Here is a 23,787-nt window from a genome sequence, read left to right as displayed (position 1 = left end):
CACAGGAAGGATATCTCCTGCCACTTTTACTCTTAAGCTTAATTTTGCGCAATTATGAAATCAAACAATAGATATGTAAAAAAAGACTTTTTTTTTTACCAATCACACGATAAATAAGAAATAGATTATCCACATATTAAGAACATACCATAAAGTCTTATTATTTACTAGATGGGTCGGGTGGGAGACACTACACGTGTAATGTCTCGGCTGCTGCCCAAATATATTAGTTCACTCAATATCCCAGAGCGCAATTCTACCGCTCCCACGTAGCTGTGCTGCCCAAACGAAAAGTACTTTACCTTCCTTGCAGCGGCCTGGTCCTAGCTCTTACATCTCCCCCTGCTGCTGAAAATGGACGCCATTGTCTCTCAAGGTAAGTCTTTTTCAATGGAATGTTACCTTCCGGGCAGCCTCCTGGTCCACGCAGTCACCATTCCCGCCGCTGCTAAAAATTGAGGCCATGTTTAGTGTGCATTTTTTTGAAAGCTCGGACGTTCTTGTATGCAAAACTCTAACGCGGTTCTTCTGAGATCTTAACTCCTATTCTCAAGACTGCATGCCCTCCAGCCACCTTTTTTTCATTTGTTGCGCATTTTGAAAACCCGAAAACAAATATACCCCGATAGAAACCTTGAATATTTTAGGACGCCACTTGAGCAATTGTTCACTGTTATGTGTTTCTCTTTTTATCCATTTCCCTGGGGAGGGTTGAGATTCTACTCAATTGATTGAACACAACATTTTTGTACCGTGAAGCAAAGTTGATACGAATGTTGATCGGCATTCTGTATTGTTGTCACATGTTAAAGCGTTTTTGTTTTCAATTCTCTGTACTATGATAGTGAACTTAAAATGTTCTTAAAATCTGTCAGCGTCCACTGTCTTATTTTCTGCTGTGTTTTAAATAAACTGTTTCGTCAGCCCATTGATGAAAACAATGATTTTGAAAGTACGTGTGAAAACACTGGACAATTTCCCTTCCATTTATTGACAGAGGCTCCGTTCAAATGGAAACAGAACACTACTTTGCTTTCCTCCTTTCAAACTATGCAGCTGCACGCTTTTGATATGACAGATGTAGTGAAAATGAATACTTGTCTGTGTTTCAGTTACTCTAACATGCTTAAGTTGAAGTTTCGATCAATTTATCCAAATATATTTGAATGCATTAAAGTGTTAAAATGGCATGATTTGACTCCTATATGCTTTCGTCCTTATGTTAAGAACATCGACACAGTCTTTTATGTTATATGCCTGTTTTCTTTTTCGTACCATTGATCCCATCATATTGTTACAGTTTTAATTTTCCACTGATATCATAGTACATAGCTTCCGAACCCTGTAAATACTAATTATTTGCCGATTGACTAAAGAAAGAAATCGGTGTTGTTGTCAGTGGCATTGAATGACATAGAAATTGGTGAGATTTCATCGAACATATCGTAGTATCTGAGCTTTGAGACATTGAAATTATGAGTTAACACATGTTGAGATGATCGATCTGAAGGATGTTGGGGGTCGATTAGCATCCATGAACTTCGAGCATTGAACGTTCGGAGCATTAATCAGTTGGGAGTTGGGCTGTAGTGTGAGAGAATTGAAGCAGATTTGTTTCATCCCATTTTCATTACACCCACGAGCATGAATCGCAAAATTGCACTTTATAAGCAAACTCGGTTCCAATACACAAAATTCCCAGGAAGAAATCCCACATAATTTAGGTGAGCATTTTGGATGCAAGTAAAATCTGAAAGACAGCTTCTCACCAATTGAAAGTTAAATCATGCGCAGATAATGGACCCGATGTGACAATAGACAATAAACCATATTCACTCATAGAAAACGTCGGTTTTCCTACTTCAAATTAAATTCAATTAAGCTTGTTCATGATTTATCATTTCAAAACTGTTTTTTTTTCTCTTCCTTGACATCATCTGATGAGATTGCACGTGCCCTTGCTGAACCTCAAGAGCAAAACCAGTCCATTCCAGCCCTCAGAGTTTGAACTAACATTCAGATAAGATCCTCGTCCATTCATTTTAGCATTATTGAATTGCACAGCACCGTAGTGACATTAGAATATCAGCTGCTGATTCTTGAATGGACTGAATTATAAATATTCACAACTGTTGTTATTGCTGGTCAGTCTGAGACTGAAGCTGCAAACTGAGTTTTGAAATGTTTCTCAATGAAGGCTCTGCTTTGTTATTGAGTTATCAGTTGAGTGAGCAATGAGGCGTATTCCGTTCTCCCAACTTTTCTGTATTATCATTCAAGACGAAGCATGTTTACATATTAACACTGACGAAGTGCTTTATTTCTCCTCGACTAAATATTGTAATTTCCACACTCCCAATCACCAAGCCTTCCTTCATGGTGAACAGCTAACATTGCAATATAATTTCATCATGGCGTTCCATTCATGGCAAATAGCCAACACTGTCATGCACATCTTACTTAACTAACTGCTTTACTTTTTCAGCATTACAAGTGGCCACAATGTACTTGAAAGCCTACTCCTCACCTCTGTCATTTCCAAAATCCGGTATCATTTTTCTAAAGTTTATTTTGTTAAAAACACATGAAATGGAAGATCAGCTTTGTTTTCTACTCCGTTCTCAGAAACCAAAGCCATAACCCAATAATACAGATAGTATAGATTTACATGTGCATTCCTTAATTTGGTATAATCTGTTCTTGCTCATAATGCTGCCTCATGCATATTTAGGAATCTAATTACAGACTGAGTGACCATTCGCAATATACTTCCACTGTGTTTGCAACTGTGGCCCCAAGTTTAGAAATACTAGGTTGGTTAATTCCCAATGTTGCTCTCAATCTGGCCTTCTTGGCCTTGGCTTGTCCTTGTCTGCCAATCAAGCGAAATGAAAGTTGAAAGAATAGTAGCAGAGTTTCTGAGTTTTCTACAGTCTGGTCAACTGAACGTTAAATTCCATTATTTTAGATAAAACCTCAGCATAAATTCTGTCGCCCATATGTTTTTATTTGGTTCATTAATCTTTCTTCTATCTTCATCGTATGTGTTACCTTACTACAGGGATCGATTGTTCTCATCAATGTTTGCATTTTTTGTTGCTTTTCTGAAGTCAACAAGAGTATTTGGCATTTGTAATATAAAACTTTTGCCATATCATCAAACCTGCTTTAGCACCCTTTATAATTAATGTATTTTGTTCTTCAAGGCACCCTTTTGCCTTTTTCACTACCTTAAAATGATTACATTTTAATCTTTATTCAGTTCTGATTAACGTCATCCTCCTGCCATATTTATTATGTTTCTCTCCACAGAACAAAACTGACCTGCAGACTAATTGCAGCTTGTTCTGTTTTTCACCCACCTAGACCATTTACAAAAGAGGGAATCCTCTAAAGTATCTTGACATTACGCCTCCCTCATGCCTTTTCAGTTAGACAAAGGGCATGAAGACAGCAGGGAAGGAAAATGTTCTTTGTAGGATTTTCACCATATATGCACAGACAGTAATGCAGTTGAGGTGACACCTGGTGGAGGGCAATTAGTATTGTAGTTTTGGAAAACAAGAACTTGTCTCTGTCAGAGATATTTTCTGCTTGTGATAGGAACGTGGGCGTGAGATGGGGCTGATAACTGTAACGAAATAGAGTATGCTTAACAGATCACTGAAGTTAGACGAGTAATGCATCGTCTCATGCTATGGGGACCATCAAGTGTGCATTGATGTTGGTTTCATGGCGTGTTTATACTGGAAATATCAAGGAATTTGCTTTGTGAAGGGTGCACCTGTGGCCAAATGTATGCAATGATACCAAAACGTGTTGAATCTGAAATGAATTATCTGAACATATTTGTTCACTAACTGCAATTAATTACTGCCTCCATGGAATCAATATACACCACTTATTTTTGTCGATGAAACACTTTTCAATCGGTTATATATATTTAGTGTCAGCAGATGCATCACTTATTCTCATCAGTGGCTCTACTGAAATGGACCAATGGATGATATACAATTTCATCATCAATTTAGGAAAGATGTACTATCCTCTCCTTGCTGTCTTTGGTGTTCCTGGTAAGTCTATACATCCAGTTATTAAGTTTTATAAACTTTCATTGTTTTAAGCCAGCAAAGCCATTCATTGAATGAACTTTATTCATTCCACCCATCAAGTTATTGCAATGTACTTTTATGTTTAATGCTATTGGATTTATTTAGAATGCTGTAGCCCATTTACTTTTCCAATTGTTCCCATTTGATATTTTCTCCTTCAGATTCAAAGATTTCAAATTTCCAGCACACACTAGAAAACACGAATTCTAATTCTGTCTCACACGCATCATGATACAGATTAATATCAACACGTGGAGATACATAGACCTTAGATAATCGGTGATAAATTTCGCAGTCATGACTTGGAATGCAGCTCCGGTCATCCATCTCACTTTATGTTATCCCTAACTTCACATCATTGTTTCTTTTCAAGATAGCTTCATTTTATAACAAGCACGAATCACTTCCTAATCGTAATTTAATGTAATCAATAGACTTGCAGTGGACCCCTTTCAAATTGTTGATTTGAAATAATTGAACCTAATGGGGTCTGTGGCACGTGAGAGAGTGTCTCACTCAGTCCGATAAACAACTTGCTGTGAAGTCCCGAACTCCACTAATGTTTCTTGGTCTCTTCACTACTTTTTGACAGGCATAGCTCTTTTTACCCGAAAATTAGGAAAATTTCTGAATGCACTGTCTCCGACATCATCTTTGACAAACTGTTACCATTCACGTTTGTGCATCTGCCTTTTCCGCTTGTTTGGGAACATAGGAACATATGAGACAAGTAGACCATTCAACCGACAATTCTGACCTGCCAATAACTAGCCATTTCTGATTGAATGTATCAAGATTTTTTTCACTCTAGGCATATAACCCTTTGCAGCATTGCTAAGAAAAACACCAACACCTATTTAAACTGATGCACTTCCACAGGGCTCGAGGCTGCAGTTCTCTAAGGTTTCCTATCTCTGAGCAAAACAAAATTCTCCAGACTTTGGTCATGAAAGACATCGTTATTTTAATGTTATGACATGTAGTTCCCGAATCCTAAGCCAGAGGAACAAACTTGCTTGCATTTTTGATCCCTTTATATATTTTGCAGTTTTCAAGGCGATGACGACACATTCGTCAAAACTCTTATATCTACAAACCAACTTTGTTGAATCTCTCTGAAGAGACATATCATGATATCCAGACAACATGTCTGGTGAATCTTCATTACATTCCTTCGATGTTAAACATATCTTTGAATAAAGACGCCAAAACTGCACAGAGTAATCCAGCTGCAGGCTAAACAAGCTCCCGAATAATGAGAGCAACAATTCAGCACAGCTGTACTCAGATCCCCTTGTGAGAAAGGCCAACATTCCATTCACCATTCTAATCTGTCAAGACACTTGAATGCATGCCTTCAGAGATTTATTGACAAGCACACAAAGGTTCCTTTCCTAATTTAGAAATGTCTACCTCTCACCATTTATGGACTACTCTGGACATATGTTCTTCTTGTGAAATTGGATAATCCCAAATATATATGCATGTCAATTGCCGTCTTATTCCCAATCATTATTCCTGTCCACATTTTCTGGAGTGTGTTTTACATGTTCCTCATTGGATACATCCCTGAGTTCCTTAGTGACGTCTGCAATTTTAGAAAATTACATTTGGTTTGTGCGGCCAAAACGTTGATATAGGTTGTGAACGAACACATATACTGATCTGACTGTGCCTCCAACAATCATAGTCTGTAAATGTGCAAATGATCCATTTATACTGAGTACTTCTTTCCTGTCGGATAGCCAAAGGTTAATAAATGTCAATACATGTTTCCTGTACCATGACGTTTAGCAATTAATTACTGCTATGGATTATGAATCAGCAGAAAACAGAAAGCAGAGAGGGTTTTTGGACATTGGATCATACACTCGCATTGGAGTGACTATAATGGTTTGCTATCCCATTCCACTGAATTGCTGATCAGGAGATGTTGCCGCTCTTACTGAAAAGCCATCAGGTGTGTGAATGGACTTACTCACTAATTATCAATTGGTTTGATCACAGTACCACTTTAACATCCAGCACGAAAACATTTTGATGCTGGACTCGAGACTGGATTCTAAGGCAGAGAGAAAGGAACTCTGTCACAATAAGACTTCCATTTTTTTTCTTTATCTCAAATATTCATTTTCATTAAGTGATGGTGTGCGTTGGGTAGTTGTCACTGACACCAACATATTGTATTGTCACACGTGAATTCCAAAATTAATCTCAGTTTAACAACGAACCACCTGCAAGAGATGATGCAAATGCAGCCTCAGAAAAATGGGGAGCATCGGTGAAATGATTTGCTTCACTTGTGATAAAGGTTGTGCAAGCGATGTGGAACGAGACAGACTGATCCAAGTATCACGAAGGAAATTCACCTCATTCGTCATTGTGGATGGAATCTGTTGTGACCAAGTTTGACAAGTTGGAATTCCCTTTTGCATCTCTAAAATTTGAGTGCATTTTGGTTGCACTTTACAGAAGTTGTCTTTATTTATATCAATCTTCAGGAAGAATTCTTGACTTCTGATTGCCGTTGACGTCTGAGGTGTTGTTTGACAATTTTCTTGAAGTTGAGATCCCTTACACATTCATCTTCTTGCAAGGAATTTCTTTGTAGACGTGGAACGACCAAAACTAGTGAGATATCCACATTTAAGTGCCAAAACCGTTCTTGGCATATTTGATTCAGCCGGTTAGATTAGACGAGATTCTCTTGTCACATACCAAGTACAGGAATGATTCGGAGATGCCAGTGTTGGACTGGGGTGTACAAAGTTAAAAATCACACAACACCAGGTTATAGTCCAACAGGTTTAGTAGGAAGCACACTAGCTTTCTGAGCGACGCTCCTTCATCAGGTGATTGTGGAGGGCTCGATCGTGACACAGAATTTATAGCAAAAATTTGCAGTGTGATGTAACTGAAATTATACATTGAAGAATTGATTGTCTGTTAAGCCTTTCATCTGTTAGAACCCCTTTTTTTAAAAAAGGGTTTTGTGATTTACTCATGAAAGAAGTGAAACTATCACTGTATTCTAACAGATGAAAGGCTTAACAGACAATCAATTCTTCAATGTATAATTTCAGTTACATCACACTGCAAATTTTTGCTATAAATTCTGTGTTACGATCGAGCCCTCCACAATCACCTGATGAAGGAGCGTCGCTCCGAAAGCTAGTGTGTTTCCTATTAAACCTGTTGGACTATAACCTGGTGTTGTGTGATTTTTAACCAAGTACAGGAACACGGTGAAAGTCTACAATCTCCTCGCCATCTTAGAGAAACAATGCAACAAGTACACATTGAAGGAACAGGAACAAAACCAAATGGAATATCCCAAGCTGTCCAGGCGACTTCTGGCTCTCCCTCTGACGGTAGAAATTGGTCGGACTATGGAATCTCCACCACTGACGGGGGTTCGGCTGAGTCCCGGTTTAGTTGTTACAAATGACTCCCCTCCAAAGTAGAGAGTTGCCACTCTCTACCAATATTTTTCCACCGCCGCCACCATGAATCCTGCATTTGGCCGAGAATTGCTGTCACAGCCTCAGCCACCACAATGGCGCTGCCTGCACCAGACCAAACAACGTTACCGCCACTGGAACTAAAGTCACCACTCTCCAGCGTCATCTCCCTACAACCGCTTTGTATCCTACACTGCCACCATTACTCATCCACCCCGCCAATGTCTCCGCATTTGAGCTCCCCAAATGAAAGCAAACGGCATCAAGATTAAAAAAGACTAAAGATAAAAAAGAAAAAGAAGTTAAAACAGAGTAAAACAGCAGAGAGAGAAAGGAGCACCTGAGCCTCGGCCTCAGTCGCTTTAACACCGCTACCCTGACATTGTCATTTTGGTTATTCACGCTTCACGATCAATAAGCAATTGGCTGAATGTATTCAACCACTAAAGGTAGCGTCGGTCAGATTGTTTCAGTTGTTTGTTTTTTCTCTTCCTATCAGCTCTAACAACGGATCAAACGTGGAGACTGGTGTTTTTCTGAGTTTGTCAGTAGGAGGCAGTTTCTCTCTCAACATAGACTAGGTGGCAGAAATTGTTGATTGCTTCCAGTGCTATTTTTCTTTTTCAGGCTGATTATGTGAGTAGAAACGCCACATTGTCCCAAAGCAGAGTTTTCTTGAACTATAGTGTGTGGAAGAGAAGATCGCACACGTCAATCCATGAGGTTTGGTAACTTGTCTTCAGGCTAGTGCAGGATCATCAGCGTGCAGAATACCGCTGACATAAATATGAAAAACTTCTGTTGGCTCTGAAATAAGTTCGTTGAGGAGTTTCCCACCTAATTATCTGTAAATGCACACACCAACTATTTTGATAGTCCTGTGTATTTGAGTAGATCTGAAAATATATCAAAATGAGAACATATTGATATGTTGTACTTTTGACAATATCTGAATAGTGACGTTTTGTTTTACAAGTGTGAACTACTTTTTCTCATATTTATATCTCTTCCTTACAGTTAACATAGTGACTGCTCTGATTCTATCTTGGGGGAATTGTGGTCTCACCAAATGTGTTACCCATTACTTGCTGTCTATGGCTGCGGCGGATACCTTGCTTCTTATTATTGAATTGATGGACAGATACTTTCCTATTCTTTTTCAGAAAAGTTTTGTCCTTGAGCACTTCACCGAAATATATAAAATCCATGACATCATGCTTCATTCAGCCACAGACTGTTGTGTCTGGTTCACTGTCGTGTTCACTTTTGATTGGTTTGTAGCCATTTGTTTCCATAAGTTTAAACGGAAATATTGCACTGAGAAAACTGCGGCTTTTACCCTGGGATCGGTGATTTTATTGAGCTCACGTGGTATGTTATGTTAATGGATGATTACCTGCTTGGGTACAGAGCTTGGTTTTGCTGTGTATCAAGAAATGTCACGGAAACACAGGATAGGTTGACAGCCATGCGTCTTCACTATCTTCTTACTCTGGTGTTTCCATTTGTCGTCATTCTACTGCTTCTTGCTCTCATCATTAGACATACATTATTATCCAGAACAGTCTGTAAGAGACCACAGGGAAGCAGCAATAGTGAGTGTCCTTCCCAACCGATAATGGAGAGACACACAAAATCCATCACTTTACTTTTTGTTCTATCTGGGAATTTCATTCTGTTATGGTCGACCCATGTGGTGGATTCTGCATGTGTTGGGATGCTGTTCTTCGAGTCTGAGTCTATATTGGTGCCTTATTTAAGGCAAGAATTAGGAGTCATGCTCCAGCTCCTAAGTTGCTGCACACGTACGTACATTTATGCCTTGACTCTCAGTAAATTCAGAGAGCAGTTGAAATATGTGTTCAATAATCCGTTTACTTAAATTGGTTAATTCATTAAACGATGTGAGCGAGATACTTCCCACCATTACCAGTAATTCTCACCGAATTCATGATCTGGGAACTCTCGACTTTTTTCTGTGAGTGGCAACAATACAGGTCTCAGAGTGTAAAAATTGGAAATAAGGAGGATTTTAAAATATTGTAGGGGAATACTTGGAAACTCGAGGAATAGCCAAACACTTGTAAGCTAAAGTTCAATAGAAATAAATGTGTTATAAAACAAACTTTTGTTTGAAGGAATGGAAAAATCAATAATGCAGCTGCAAATCATGTTAAGATACAGGAAAAAGTGATTGTTGCATTCCCATTATACCAATCTAACAAGTGGCAGCAAGTTAACAAAAAAAAACATATGAAACAGCAGTTTTGTTTCTAAGTTGATAAACTTTAATAGTCAGGTTATGATAAACATAAAGAGAAAACCTTTCCGAGTATAATTTCAAAAAAATGTCTGTAGGCCTGATCGCCAAGTGATCGCCATCAATGTGGTGGAAACAGTGAAAAGGGTGAGGAGAAGATTAGCAATCCAAAACATGCTGGCGGGCAGATTTTAAATTAGAGTAGATACAGGGCTTGAATGTTTGGAAGTGTAAATTACACTTCGGCCCCTTCAAAACCAACAACGAATTCCAAAACATCAATCAAAGATTGATAGGAAAACTGATTTCACTGCAGAAGTGGTTGAAGTGAATATTAATGTTGTAATTGTAAAGATAAAATAAACATTAAAGGGAGAATGATTAGAAGGGAAGGTCGCTTGAATGTTGAATGAGCGTAACGGTGAGTGGATTAATACTGACTGGCCTAGCTAGTGATGCCCACAATCCATAAATTCAATGAGATTTTTTGCATAATGATCTATACTAAGATAAAATGATTCCAATGGCTATACTACTAATAATCAGGTACACAGACGTTCAAAACAAAACGCATAAAAACAAAGGGAAACAATTTCGCACAAACAGTGCTCAGGATTTGAAACCCAGAACTTGATAAGTTGATTGACTCAAATGCAACTGTCGGCTTCAAACAGGAATATAATAAATAACTGAAGGAAGAACAATTGCCAGAATACTGTAAAACAGTGAGAAAAAGTGAGGGTCGTTCAACAGATCTTTGAAATATCCAGGATAGAACGGTTGAAATAAAAAGCTTGCTGCTGTGCTGGATCTTTTTTATTAATCATTCTGAAGCAAAAAAAAATTCCTTGTTAAACTCATTGTTAATCCGAAATTAGATTAGGAAACAACATGATAGTTAACGTCCCTAGCATTGATAGGGACATTGGTGATAACAAATTGGCTAACAGAAAGAACTACAAAAACAGTAGTAAGTGGACTATGTTAGGTCTGAACCGCGGGTAAACAGTGATATCCAATACATGTGGATGCTATGAATTGCGCCTTTTTAATATGTAAATGGTATGACAGGGTATCGTTTCAACATTCATGACAACAAGCAAAAATAGCCTTCAGGGCAGAGGGTCAGTAACAGTAACTGGTAATCAAGTTAAAAATCACACAACACCAGGTTATAGTCCAACAGGTTTAATTGGAAGCACTAGCTTTCGGAGTGTTGCTCCTTCATCAGGTGCTTGTGAAGTACACAATTGTACGTCACAGAATTTATAGCAAATGTTTACAGTGTGATGTAACTGAGATTATACATTGAAAAATACTGTGATCATTGTTAAGCCTCTCATCTGTTAGAATGATCATGATAGTTTCACTTCTTTCATATGTAAATCACAAAACTTTTTTTTTAAAAGTTACATTCTCAGGTTAACTGAAACAATTGGTGTCAGCCCAGATAAGATGTTAAGATGTTGAAAGTTTTTGGCTCCCTGTGTTCCCTGTCTGTGCGATAATGTTTAGACTGATTCTAATCTAAAAAGTGAGTTAAATGGATTTATGCAGTTTTTGAGCAAAGTACAATATAACTCTGCAAGTACAAATTCACCCCACAAACGTATGTTTAACGCATATGTTAACGTGTGTGCGCGCGCACCTGGGGTGAGGGGTTGTGAGAGTCTGTGAGAGAGTGTATACATGTGTGTGCGTGAGTGTAAAGTGGTCTAAGTCTGTGAGAGGGTGCTTGTGTGAGTGCGGGAGTGTGGGAGTGTGTTTGTGTGTGTGTGTGTGTGTGTGTGTAGGAGTGTCTGTGTGTGTATAGTGCAATGGTGGGACATGAACTCATGGTCCCGGTCCAGGCCCTCCATATGGTTACTGAAATTAGCTATCAGCCTCTGATCGACCACTTTTCGCTGTTGCCTGCCCCAAATTCCATCTTGGAGGAAGGTCACCTGAACGTCCGAGGTCGAATGGCCTGGACCGCTGAAGTGTTCTCCAACTGGGAGGACACACTCCTGTCTGTTGATTGTTGTGCAGTGTCCATTCATTTGCTGCCGTAGCCTCTGCTTGGTTTCACCAATATGCCATGGCTCAGGGCATCCTTGCCTGCAATGTATGAGATAGACTACATTGGCTGAGTTGCATGAGTACCTGCCACGCACATGGTGGGAGGTGTCGCCATGTGTAATGTTGGTATCCATGTCCATACTCTGACACGTCTTGCAGTGCCTACTGTGAGAGAGTTGTATGGAGTTGGCGAAACAGACAAGGCAACAACACTACATCATTTACATGCACACCAAGAACAAAAAAGTGGAGAAACTTGGCATTCTCACCAGTAATAGCGAAGCCCACCTTGGCACCACAGTGGGTAACATTATCACCGCGGGGAAGTCTGTTATCAACTTATTGAACCATATCTTTCGACTGGAAGAGATTGAAACCCTGAGCAGGAGTCTCAATTTCTGCCCCACCACCAAAATTAACGACTTGGTTCTTGCAGCAGACACGGAGGAATTCATCAGATGAATGAGACTCCAAGAATTCTTTCAGGCTGCCAGCAGTGATCGCAACAAGGCTACTGACGAACCAGAACAATCATCATAGGGATCTGTAGCGGAGCTACCAAAGAAGGAGTCAACTTGAACCCCACTGGAGGGCAGCTGCCCTGTGGTTGACATGTATGCTCAAACCATCAGGAAATATACAATTGCCAGGTTCATCAGCTGTACCGTCAAGGTAGAACAAAACATCACCAGTTCACAATGCAACGCCATCCATGCTCTCAAAACCAATCAAAACATTGTCATCAAACCAGCAGATAAAGGAGGAGCCATCATCATTCAGAATACAAGGAAGCGTACCGACAACTGAACAATCAGGAACACTACAGGCAACTACCAGCTGATCCGACCACAGAATACACCTGTGAACTAAATACATTGATCAGGACTTTGGATCCAGTCCTTCAGAGTTCCCTACGTGCCCTCATCCGACGTACTTCAGTTGTAGTTGACTTCTACTGCCTTCCAAAGATACACAAAGCCAATATACCAATATGTCCCATCATATCAGGCAATTGGACCCTGTGTGAGTATCTCTCCGGCTATGTTGAAGGCATCTTGAAACCCTTGTACAGGGGATACCCAGCTTCTGTCGCGACACTGTGACTTTCTTACATAAACTCAGCACCCATGGACCAGTCGAACCGGGAACATTCCTCATCACAATGGATGTTTCAGCACTCTACACCGGCTTGCTCACAATAATGGCATCGTGGCAACAGCCTCAGTACTCAACACCAACAACTGCCAATCTCATAACACCATCCTACAAATCATTCGCTTTATCCTCGCTCACTTTTGACAACCAGTTCTTCATCCAGACTCATGGAACAGCCATGGACCAAATTTGCACCCCAATATGCCAATATCTTCATGCACAGGTTCGAACAAGACTTCTTCTCTACGCATGACCTCCAACCAACATTATACACCAGGTACATTGATGGCATCTTCTTCCTCTGGGCCATGGTGAGGAGTCACAGATAAAACTACACAGTGATATCAACAAGTTTCATCCCACTGTCAAACTCACCATGGACTGCTCTCTACGATCTGTCTCATTCTTGGACACATGCATCTCGATTAAAGTTTGATAACTCAGCACACTACACTCTACCACAAACCCACAGACAACCTCACAATGCTGCACTTCTCCGGCTTCCACAAAAAATTATTAAAACAGGCAACCCCTATGGACAAGCCCTACGTGTACACCGTATCTGTTCACATGAGGAGGAATATGACAGACACCTGAATGCACTCAGGAATGTCCTCATAAGAACGGGGTATGATGCTCCACTCATTGACCGCCAGTTCCAACGTGCCACAGCAAGGAACCGTAATGACCACCTCAGGATCAGACATGTGCTGCAACCGACAGGATACCCTTTGTTGTCCAGTACTTCCCAAAAGCCAAAAACTTATGCTATGATCCTCGCCTCCCGCAAAACATTATCAATGAGGATGAGCACCTCGCCAAGACCTACCCGCACATCTCCACTGCTTGCCTTTAAAAAACAATCAAACCTCAAACAGATCATTGTTCGTAGCAAACTGCCCGGCATTCAGGACAGCTCCATACAATCCTGTAACAGTAGGCGTTGCAAGACGTGTCAGAGTGTTGACATAGATACCACCATTACATGGGGACACCTCCCACCATGTACCTGGCAGGTACTCATGCGACTCAGCCAATGTGTCTATCTCATACACTGCAGGCAACGATGTTCTGACACATGGTGTATTTGTGAAACCGAGCAGAGGCTATGGAAATGGATGAATGAGCATTGCACAACAATCAGCAGACAGAAGTGTTCCCTCCCAGTTGGACATTCGACCTCGGATTTTCGGGTGGCCTTTCTCCAAGGTGGACTTTGAGACAGGCAGCAGTGAAAAGTGGCCGAGCAGAGGCTGATAGCTAAGTTCTGTACCAATAGGGAGGGCCTCAACAGGGACCTTGAGTTCATGTCACACTACAGGTGACCACCATTGAACTATACACACACACAGGCACTCGGATACACACACACACACAAAACACAGAGGCACTCCCACACACACACACACAGACACGCACACAGACACTCACACACACACACACACTCCTGTAGACATACACACTGCCACGCTCACACATGCACCCTCTCACAGACTTCGACCACTTTACACTCACACACGCATATACACTCTCTCTCACAGGCACTCACAACCCCCCACCCCAAACACACACACACACAAACCCACATGCACACATACATATATACCGAGTTTTGAGAAGATTTGTAGCTCAGGTTGAGGCTTTGGATGTAGGTTTGCTCGCTGAGCTGAAAGATTCATTTCCAGATGTTTTATTACCTTACTGGGTAACATCTTCAGTGAACCTGATGCGAAGCAATACTGAAAATCCCTGTTTTCCATTTATATGTTTGGGTTTCTTTGTGTTGGTGATGTTATTTCCTGGGGTGATGTTATTTCCTGGGGTGAAGTCACTTCCTGTTCCTTTTTTCAGGGGATGGTAGATGGGGTCTAACTAGATGTGTTTGTTGATAGAGTTCCGGTTGGATTGTCATGCTTCTCTGAATTCTCGTGCATGTCTTTGTTTGGCTTGTCCTAGGATGGATTGTCCTAGTCGAAGTGGTGTCCTTCCTCATCCGTGTGTGAGGATACTAGTGAGAGAGGGTCATGTATTTTAGTGGCTAGTTGGTGTTCATGTATCTTGGTGGCTAGTTTTCTGCCTGTTTGTCCAATATAGTGTTTGTTACAGTCCTTGCACGGTATGTTGTAAACGATGTTAGTTTTGCTCATTGTCTGTATAGTGTCTTTCATTTTCATTAGCTGCAGTTTGAGTGTGTTGGTGGGTTTGTGGGCTACCATGATGCCAAGGGGTCTGAGTAATCTGGCAGTCATTTCAGAGATGCCTTTGATGTAGGGGAGAGGGGCTTGGGTTTCTGGACGTGTTTTGTCTGCTTGTTTGGTTTTTTTGCTGAGAAATCGGTGGACTGTGTTCATTGGGTACCCAATCTTTTGAATACACGCTATAGGTGATTTTCCTCTGCTCTGCGTCGTTCTTCTGCGCTGCAATGTAAGTGGGATCGTTGAAATAATGTTCTGAGGCAGCTTCGTTTGTTGGTGTTGGGTTGATTGCTTCTGTAGTTCAATATTTGGTGTGTATGTGTTGTTTTGCTGTAAAAGCAGGTTTGACGTTCCCCATTGGCTGTTCGCTCTACTGTGACAGCGAGGAATGGAAGTTTGTTGTTATTTTCCTCCTCTTTAGTGAATTTATGCCAGTAAGGGTATTATTGATGGTCTTGAAGGTTTCCTCTAACTTATTTCGTTTAGTGATAACAAAGGTGTCATCCATGTAGCAGACGCAGAGTTTGGTTTGGATGGTTCGCAAAGTCTCTGCATAACATCTCCACATGAATTGACATCACCAACCCAAAGAAATCCAAACATCTAAATAGAAAGCAGTTACCTGGAAGATGATACCTAGTAAGGTAACGAAACATCTGGAAATGAACCTTTCAGCTCAGTGAGCAAACCTACATCCAATACATATATGCGTTTGTGAGGTCAATTTGTACTTGCAGTTACATTGTACTTTGCTCAAAAACTTCTTGATCCATGTAAGACTCTGTTAACTCACCTTTTAGTTTAGAATCCGTCTAAACATTATGGCACAGAAAGGGAACACAGGGAGGTTAACACGTTCAACATCCTGTGGGTGGCACGGTGGCACAGTGGTTAGCACTGCTGCCTCACAGCTCCAGAGACCCGGGTTCAATTCCCGCCTCAGGCGACTGACTGTGTGGAGTTTGCACGTTCTCCCCGTGTCTGCGTGGGTTTCCTTCGGGTGCTCCGGTTTCCTCCCACAGTCCAAAGATGTGCAGGTCAGGTGAATTGGCCATGCTAAATTGCCCGTATTGTTAGGTAAAGGGTAAATGTAGGGGGTATGGGTGGGTTACGCTTCGGCGGGGCAGTGTGGACTTGTTGGACCGAAGGGCCTGTTTCCACACTGTAAGTAACCTAATCTAATCCTAACATCTTATCTCGACTGACACCAGCTGTTACAGTTAACCTGAGAATGTGGTTTAAATATGAAAGAAGTAAATCTATCATGGTCATTCTAACAGATGAGAGATTTAATAAACAATCAAGGTATTTTTCAATATATAATTTCAATTACATCACACTGTAAACTTTTGCTATAAATTCTGTCTTACAATTGTGTACTCCACAGCACCTGATGAAGGAGCAGTACTCCGAAAGCTAGTAGTGCCAATTAAACCTGTTGGACGATAACCTGGATTTGTGTGATTTTTACTTTGTACAACTCAATCCAACACCAGCATGTCCAAATCATGATATTCAAGGTAGCCTCTTTGCTGATAAAATGTTATGAACAAAAATAAAACTCATTTGCGTTTTTTGTAAGAATGGAGGGAGACAGTACAGACCAGCCTAAACTCATAAGAGACATTAAGCATCATTTCCATGAGTTATAAATTTCATTTCTTTCACAGGGTTCAGTATGATCCCTATTGTTTGCGATCAATGCATAAATAGTTTGGATTAGAATGTCTGTCGTCTGATTAGGAAGTTTGTCGAATACACAAAATGAGGGAGCTACAAATACTGAGGACGTTTGCCATAGGATACAGCTGAATACAGATAGGCAAGAGAGTTGGGCAAAGAAAAAGCAGATAGATTAAGTCTGACCAAATGTGAACTGATGTATTTTAGAATGTCTAATATTGGACGGTAATACACAGTAAATGATACAACTCTTCGAAACATTAACATTCAGAGAGTTCTCGGCATACACGTCCAAAGTTCACTGAATGTGGCAACACAAGTGGATAAGTTTCCAGAAGGCATATGGCATACTTTCCTTCATCATCTCAAGGCGTAGACTATAAAATTTTGCAAGTCATGTTCCAGCTGTGAACAAATTTAATCGACCACATTTGGAATATTGCACATAGTTTTGGCCATTCCAATACCAGAAGAACGTAGAATCCTTGGCGGGGGGTACAGAAACGCTTTACCAGGATGTGTTAAGGGTTATGGATGGGTCACTCCTAAAGGAGTATTACACTGTCAGAAGAGAGGTATTGGATGTACATTGCACTGTCGTAGGATCGGTACTGAGGAACAACTGCACCGTCTGATTATCTGTAAAAGTGGAGTACTGCACTGCTGGAGAGTCAGAACGACATTCCCAGATGATCAGAACTGAAATACTGAAATGTCTTTTTTGGAGGGATTAATCAACTGCGATCTGGCTGCAGGCACGCAATGATGAAATCTCTCCCTTGTAATTTTGTTGTTGACGAACAGGGGAGGTACTTATTGTACCACAGTCAGTAATTCTCTCTCCATAAGCATCATTCAACCTGATTATTCGAATACTAACACAACGTTGAGTGCACGATTTTGTTGTGGTGAAATCAGCCATATATGTCCGATATATGTAACAGTGAGTACATTATAAAAGTACTTTGCAGGCTATAAAGTGATGGAACTGAAACCATAAGGGTCGTCAGTAAATTCCATGTTACTCCCCTTCCCAGCCCCATGCCAGTTTCTCAAATCACATTAATTGATACCCTTCCTCCGCAGGGTAAGAATGTCTTGTGGCCCAAAAAAGGTATGCAAATGAAAGTTGTTTTGTTTCCCATGGCATTTCCTTTAAGTAAGTCAGCGCTATTTATGTCTCATATTTTCTCCCGAACTAATGATTGCCGAGTTTCATCTCTCTCGTGGTACTTCCCTGTTTTGCTATATTATTTATTCCACCTCGTGGTCTTTACTTTCCTCTAAACTGGCGCATGAGAACGTTTGCGTTGTAGCAGATGTTCGACACATTTCAGTGTGAACGTATTTTTTTTCTTTCAGAGATGTGCTGAGCATTTGGGTTTTTTTTTAACATACACCACTGATAAGGTTTGCTACCCACTTTTCAGTTAAAGCTGATGCTTCTCAAACCATTTTGCTGTGCATGTGTAATCCATTTTTTTAAAGAGCACCATCAATACTATGGATGCCTCTCCTGCTTTGTAGCTTCTCTCAGCATTGGACAAAACATAATTGTAATAATATAGTTGACTCTGAACTGTCTTCTGGGCAATTACTAATGAGCAATAAATGCTGGCCAAGCCAGCAATGCCGTCATCCTGTGAATGAATAAACAAGAAAAAAAACATATGCTTCACAGTTGACCTGTAAATCCGTTAGGAAAGAGTATCTGCTAGCATTTCTGTCTATTGCTGCTTCGTTTCCCTGAATTTTTCTGAAAACACAACTAATGTTTGCACAGATATAGGTAATAACAATGAGGTTTGTCAGCAGCAAATGCTTCCAAAAGGGACAGCGGAGAGTTGAAGAGCAGAATCAAACGCAGAGGGAAAAACAATCGATGCAAAGAAAAATTAGATTGAGAATAAAAGGGAGCAGACTCGATTGTTCAAATAAAGTTCGAGAAAAATATGAAACACGGGTGAAATGCAAAGTCATAAGACTCTTCAAAACAGTTAACGGTTTTGATTTTCAAAATCATTTCACATGTCAAAATGATCATGACGATGCAAAAAATACAAAGCAGTGACATTGTTTGAGAAAAAAACTCGGGATGTTAATTGCCCACACAGCAGTTCGAACATGAAACTCCTTATGATGCAGAATGATGGACGTGTCTACACTTAATGTATAGGACAGGTAATGAACAGGAAGCTAGATTAAATATGTGCGAGAGAAGGACATAGCCGACTGATATACTGAGTGGGCTATGGAAGTGCCAGGCCCGGTCTAAATCCATCAAAAAAAAGGGATGGTTTCCTGGGAACTATGAAGAGCTTACAGACGAAAATGATCTTGATAGAAGCATTCGCTGAATGGTACAATACCACCAACAGTCAAGCCCAAACGCACAATGTATTTCTATTTTAAATTGTTTCATATGTTTGCAATGTGGGTGGGGGAATGAACGAACTGAAAGAAAGCACCTCACAAAAAATCGGTCAATATATTGTGGCCTTACCTTCCCCTTACTCGACACCAGTTTGTGCATTGCAAAGAATCAAAGGAATCTTGCGATGTCATCACGCAGATAAGAGAAGCAGTTGCTTGGTTGTTTTCTGACAAAATTAAAGCAGGAAATTAGGGAAAAAAAGACATTTTCAAGTTAAATTGTGCTAATGAAGAAAAGCCAGCTACTAATATCGTGGATTTAAAAAAGAAATTCAAGCATGCATTGATTTATCATCTTAATAACACAATGTTTCATTCGAAATTATTAATGTAGTCTTTCACTACTAAAGAAGCCTTTTTCTTCCACATCCATTTCGAATGTGGTGCAGCGTTAAAAAAAAAATTAGGCAACAGTGTTTTGAGTTTTCAAACAGTGCATACCCATGTCAATTCTCGGCATTTACTTTTTTTAAATGGAATCCACTGAATATTGGAATATTTGAGCTGAATAGTGTTTATTAAAAAACAGGACTCAAAGAATAAATGAGCAGAAAACGAGCATCATCGGGGACACAATTTTGTAACAACAGTTTGGCAATTTCGTACTGAAGTTTATTGACGATTTAAGTGACGAGCAGAAACCATAGAATGATGCAGTGCAGTCCAAGATGATTTGCTCTATCATGTCTCTTTTATCTACTTGGAAAAAAAATCAGTTTGGCTCCATGCCTCTTGTTTTTGTACATGGTTCAATATGTTCCCCTGGACTCATGTATAGTCATCGATTTAAATACAATGCCCAGCTTTGGCTGAATTTCATTCTTGGCACTAACTTTGAAGACTTTTTTTCTGCAGCAAACTTCAGAACACTTAACATTCTGGAACGTCAATTTTAAACTAACAGACATGTGCTTCTTCCTTTCTCAAGAAAGCTGACTGGCCCGGAAATGTTAACTGATATCTCTCTACAGATGTTGAGTTTCTCCAGCAATTTCTGTTTTCGTTTCCATTTGTTCCTTATGGGAATTTTAATCAGTGCAATATTATTTATTTCGATATTCACATGCAGCGATTGGGATATTTGTTACTTTTGTCGCACCAGCTTCAGTAAAGAATTGTTACATCATGCCATGCTATTTCAATTCTACTCAGCAATGACAAAATCCATGAGAAGTAATCATCCTCCCCTGTTTACAGCGCTGTCCTCGTAAAACATGGCAGCGATGTGATCAGAAAAATGAGGAATTGTCGCTGGTGATAAGCCATCATCGTTCTGTGGCTTTCCGTTCATTTATGCAAACCGATAAATCTCACCTCGGAGATGCTAAATGGACGTATGGTCCATATTTTTTGAAGATCTTCGCAGCATTGCTCTGTGAGCGAAATTGTTGCAGAAGCATCATTTTTACAGGAAAACACCGGGACAATCCATCATTCTGCATCTTGCAATTTGTAATGTTCGTTGCTGCCAGTCACATGTCCTACAGCCGTGCTCACTGGGATGTTCCCTCTTGAACTCAGATCACATGCAAAATGAACAAATGGATAACGACTGCATGAATTGACTGAAATTCAGCTTTATCCCTTCTTCCAGGGTTTAGAGCTCAGAGCGTGAGCCTCTCTTCTGCCGTGATCTGAGAGCTAATTAGATTGTATCCCACTTGGTTTTTTTTTGTGTATGTATGTGAGGACGGGGTATTACTGGTTCATCTGTTCTCCATTAACTCTCTGCTTCTCGCTTGAATTGAATGAGTTTAAATGATTATTTGCTGCTGATGCAGAAAATCTAACAACTCAAAAATAATAAATGTTAACCACTAAAAATGTAAGGAAAACATTCGTGATTCGGGCATTTTGGACCAATGTAAATAAGCTATCATGCGTGATTAATATCAAATTGTAATCAGTTTAGATTTAATGCCTCATGAGGTCGTTTCGAATTAAACCCGGGCCTGAGAAGCATCTTCACGTTTATAAAAGCCGCTTGCTTTGTTTGTTCTTTCCTGTAAGAATTCAATGAACGATCTGGAATCAAAATGCTTTATTGATCTTTTTATTTAACTTCAACATTTATGTTTCATCAGCGCAAACTGCGCATCAGAATCGCATAGCAGAAAATGGAACAGATGGAAATGAATCTCTCAGTAACCCAGTTGGTTGGCTCGATAGTGGAAAAGGGACTTCGTACAAAACGCTTAAATTGGTGTTCGTTGTGATTGTAACAGGATCATTAAGCTTAGTGACTATAATAGGAAACATTCTGGTCATATGTTCTATTAAAGTCAACAAACAATTACAAGCTATTAATAACTGCTTTATTTTCAGCTTAGCCTGTGCTGACATGATTGTAGGTGTATTCTCCATGAATCTATACACCATTTACATTGTAATAGGTCACTGGTCGATGGGCCCAATGATGTGTGATTTATGGCTTGCTGTAGATTATGTTGTCAGCAATGCCTCCGCCATGAACCTCCTTGTGATCAGCCTTGACCGCTACTTCTGTGTGACCAAACCGCTTAGCTACCCTTTGAGGAGAACAACGAAGAGGGCAATGATGATGATTGCGACTGCTTGGATGTTACCATTTATTATGTTCACTCCTCCCATTCTCGTCTGGCAGCTTATCACAGGGGAACGGAATGTTAGTGATGGCGAGTGCTATGTTCAGTTCCTCTCAAATCCTGTTGTTACTTTTGGTACTACGGTATTCGCGTTTTATCTCCCTGTTACTATCATGGTGATCCTGTATGTGCACATATCTCGAGCCAGCAAGTGTCGAATAAAAGAGAATAAGAAGATGTCAGAATCAAGCAAGGACAGTGTTTGTCCCAGTCTAATGAAGGATACAATTATAAAATTGGATGGCAACAGCATAACCAATGTGGATGACGGTACCTCCCCCGTCCAAAAGCAAAATGGTGAAATAACAAATTCTAATTGTGCCCAAAAAAAGGGGCCAGAGTTCTTCAATTAGCGCACTTCTTTCAGTGGGTTCCCATCAATCCAGATGAAACAAGGAATGAAACAGAGAACAAATCTTCCAAGTGAGCAAAGCTGTCTCAGTAAGGAAATATGCAAACTATTTTGTTTAAAGATAGCTCTCAAATCTCAAAACTACAATAACAGTTCAACTAATTCAGGAATAGTAGTAGCGACCATCAGTAGCGAGAATGGGACAGGCAGAGAGATCAGAGCTGACGATAAAATCAATACCGTGACCAAGACTTCTGCTAAGAAGAAGGTCATTACAACCCGAGAAATGAGGGTGACTCAAACCATCTTCGCACTTCTCCTGGCATTTATTATAACCTGGACCCCATACAATGTTATCGTGTTCATTAAAACTTTTTGTTCAATCTGTGTCCCCAATCCAGTTTGGACTATTGGATACTGGCTCTGTTACATTAACAGCACTGTCAACCCAGCCTGTTATGCACTCTGTAATCACAATTTCAAGAAAACTTTCAAGTATCTTCTCTTGTGTCAGTACAGAAATGTTGGTGCAACAAGATGAATACTTCAAACAAGCACTGCTTTGCGAACATAATGGTGACTCTCATGATATCCATCCACGACTGGCAATGAAGCATGTGTTTTCTTGTGTCTGATTATGGACCAATTAAGCAGTTGTCATGTGTAATTTTGGAGGCCCGTTTAGTTAGGCCCCACTAACGTGCGATGCACATTAAATGTAAAAATGTGTTGATTATTCACATGAATGTATGAAGGAACTGAAAGATAAAATTCTCAGCAATATTAAACGTGGTATAATAATATCTAGCGAGAAATGCTCAGTTCATTTTTAAATCATATCACTCAACGTAAAATATGTTATCTAGGTTATAGCGTGCAATTTAATAAGGCCGAAGGACTGAATCAACTCGCCTGTTAGCAAATTAATGCCATCAGCACAGGATTTGATCCCAGCCATTACTGAGGAAGTCTTGGTGTAAACCTTTGCATATTATCTGGTCGTGAAATCAACGCTTATCAAGCAATAAGCAGATACCTATATTCAAGTGGAGGAACAAGCTAACTATTTAAGATCTGGAAGAAACATTGTAGTGGATATATGATGAAAAGAGTTTCACGCAAAGGACTGTGGGTATCTGGAACTTACTGCCTGAAAGGATTGGTAGAGACAGAAACCCTTACAAAATTGAGTTAAAAATCACACAACACCAGGTTATAGTCCAACAGGTTTAATTGGAACCTGTTGGACTATAACCTGGTGTTGTGTGATTTTTAACTTTGTACACCCCAGTCCAACACCGGCATCTCCAAATCATTACAATATTGAAGTTGTGACGATGCTGTGGTATTAAGGTGCGCATTTTACCGTTTTGGTATTTTTCGAGACAGATTTGAGAAGAGATGAAGAACAGTCTAGGAGAAGATAAACAACTTGTGAAGCCTTTTTTTAAAAC

General features: G+C 40.1%; 1 pseudogene; it reads left to right on the top strand.

The window, feature by feature from the left end:
- Nucleotides 1–354: 354 nt before the first annotated feature.
- LOC122541234 (muscarinic acetylcholine receptor M2-like) lies at nucleotides 355–22,874 on the top strand (annotated as a pseudogene).
- Nucleotides 22,875–23,787: the final 913 nt, after the last annotated feature.

Source organism: Chiloscyllium plagiosum, unplaced genomic scaffold (genome assembly GCF_037043375.1).
Source record: "Chiloscyllium plagiosum isolate Xiang-an unplaced genomic scaffold, Cpla_swu_hap1 HiC_scaffold_35, whole genome shotgun sequence".
NCBI lineage: Eukaryota > Metazoa > Chordata > Chondrichthyes > Orectolobiformes > Hemiscylliidae > Chiloscyllium > Chiloscyllium plagiosum.
The sequence above is the reverse complement of the archived record's forward strand: the minus strand, read 5'-3'. Positions and strand labels throughout refer to the sequence as shown.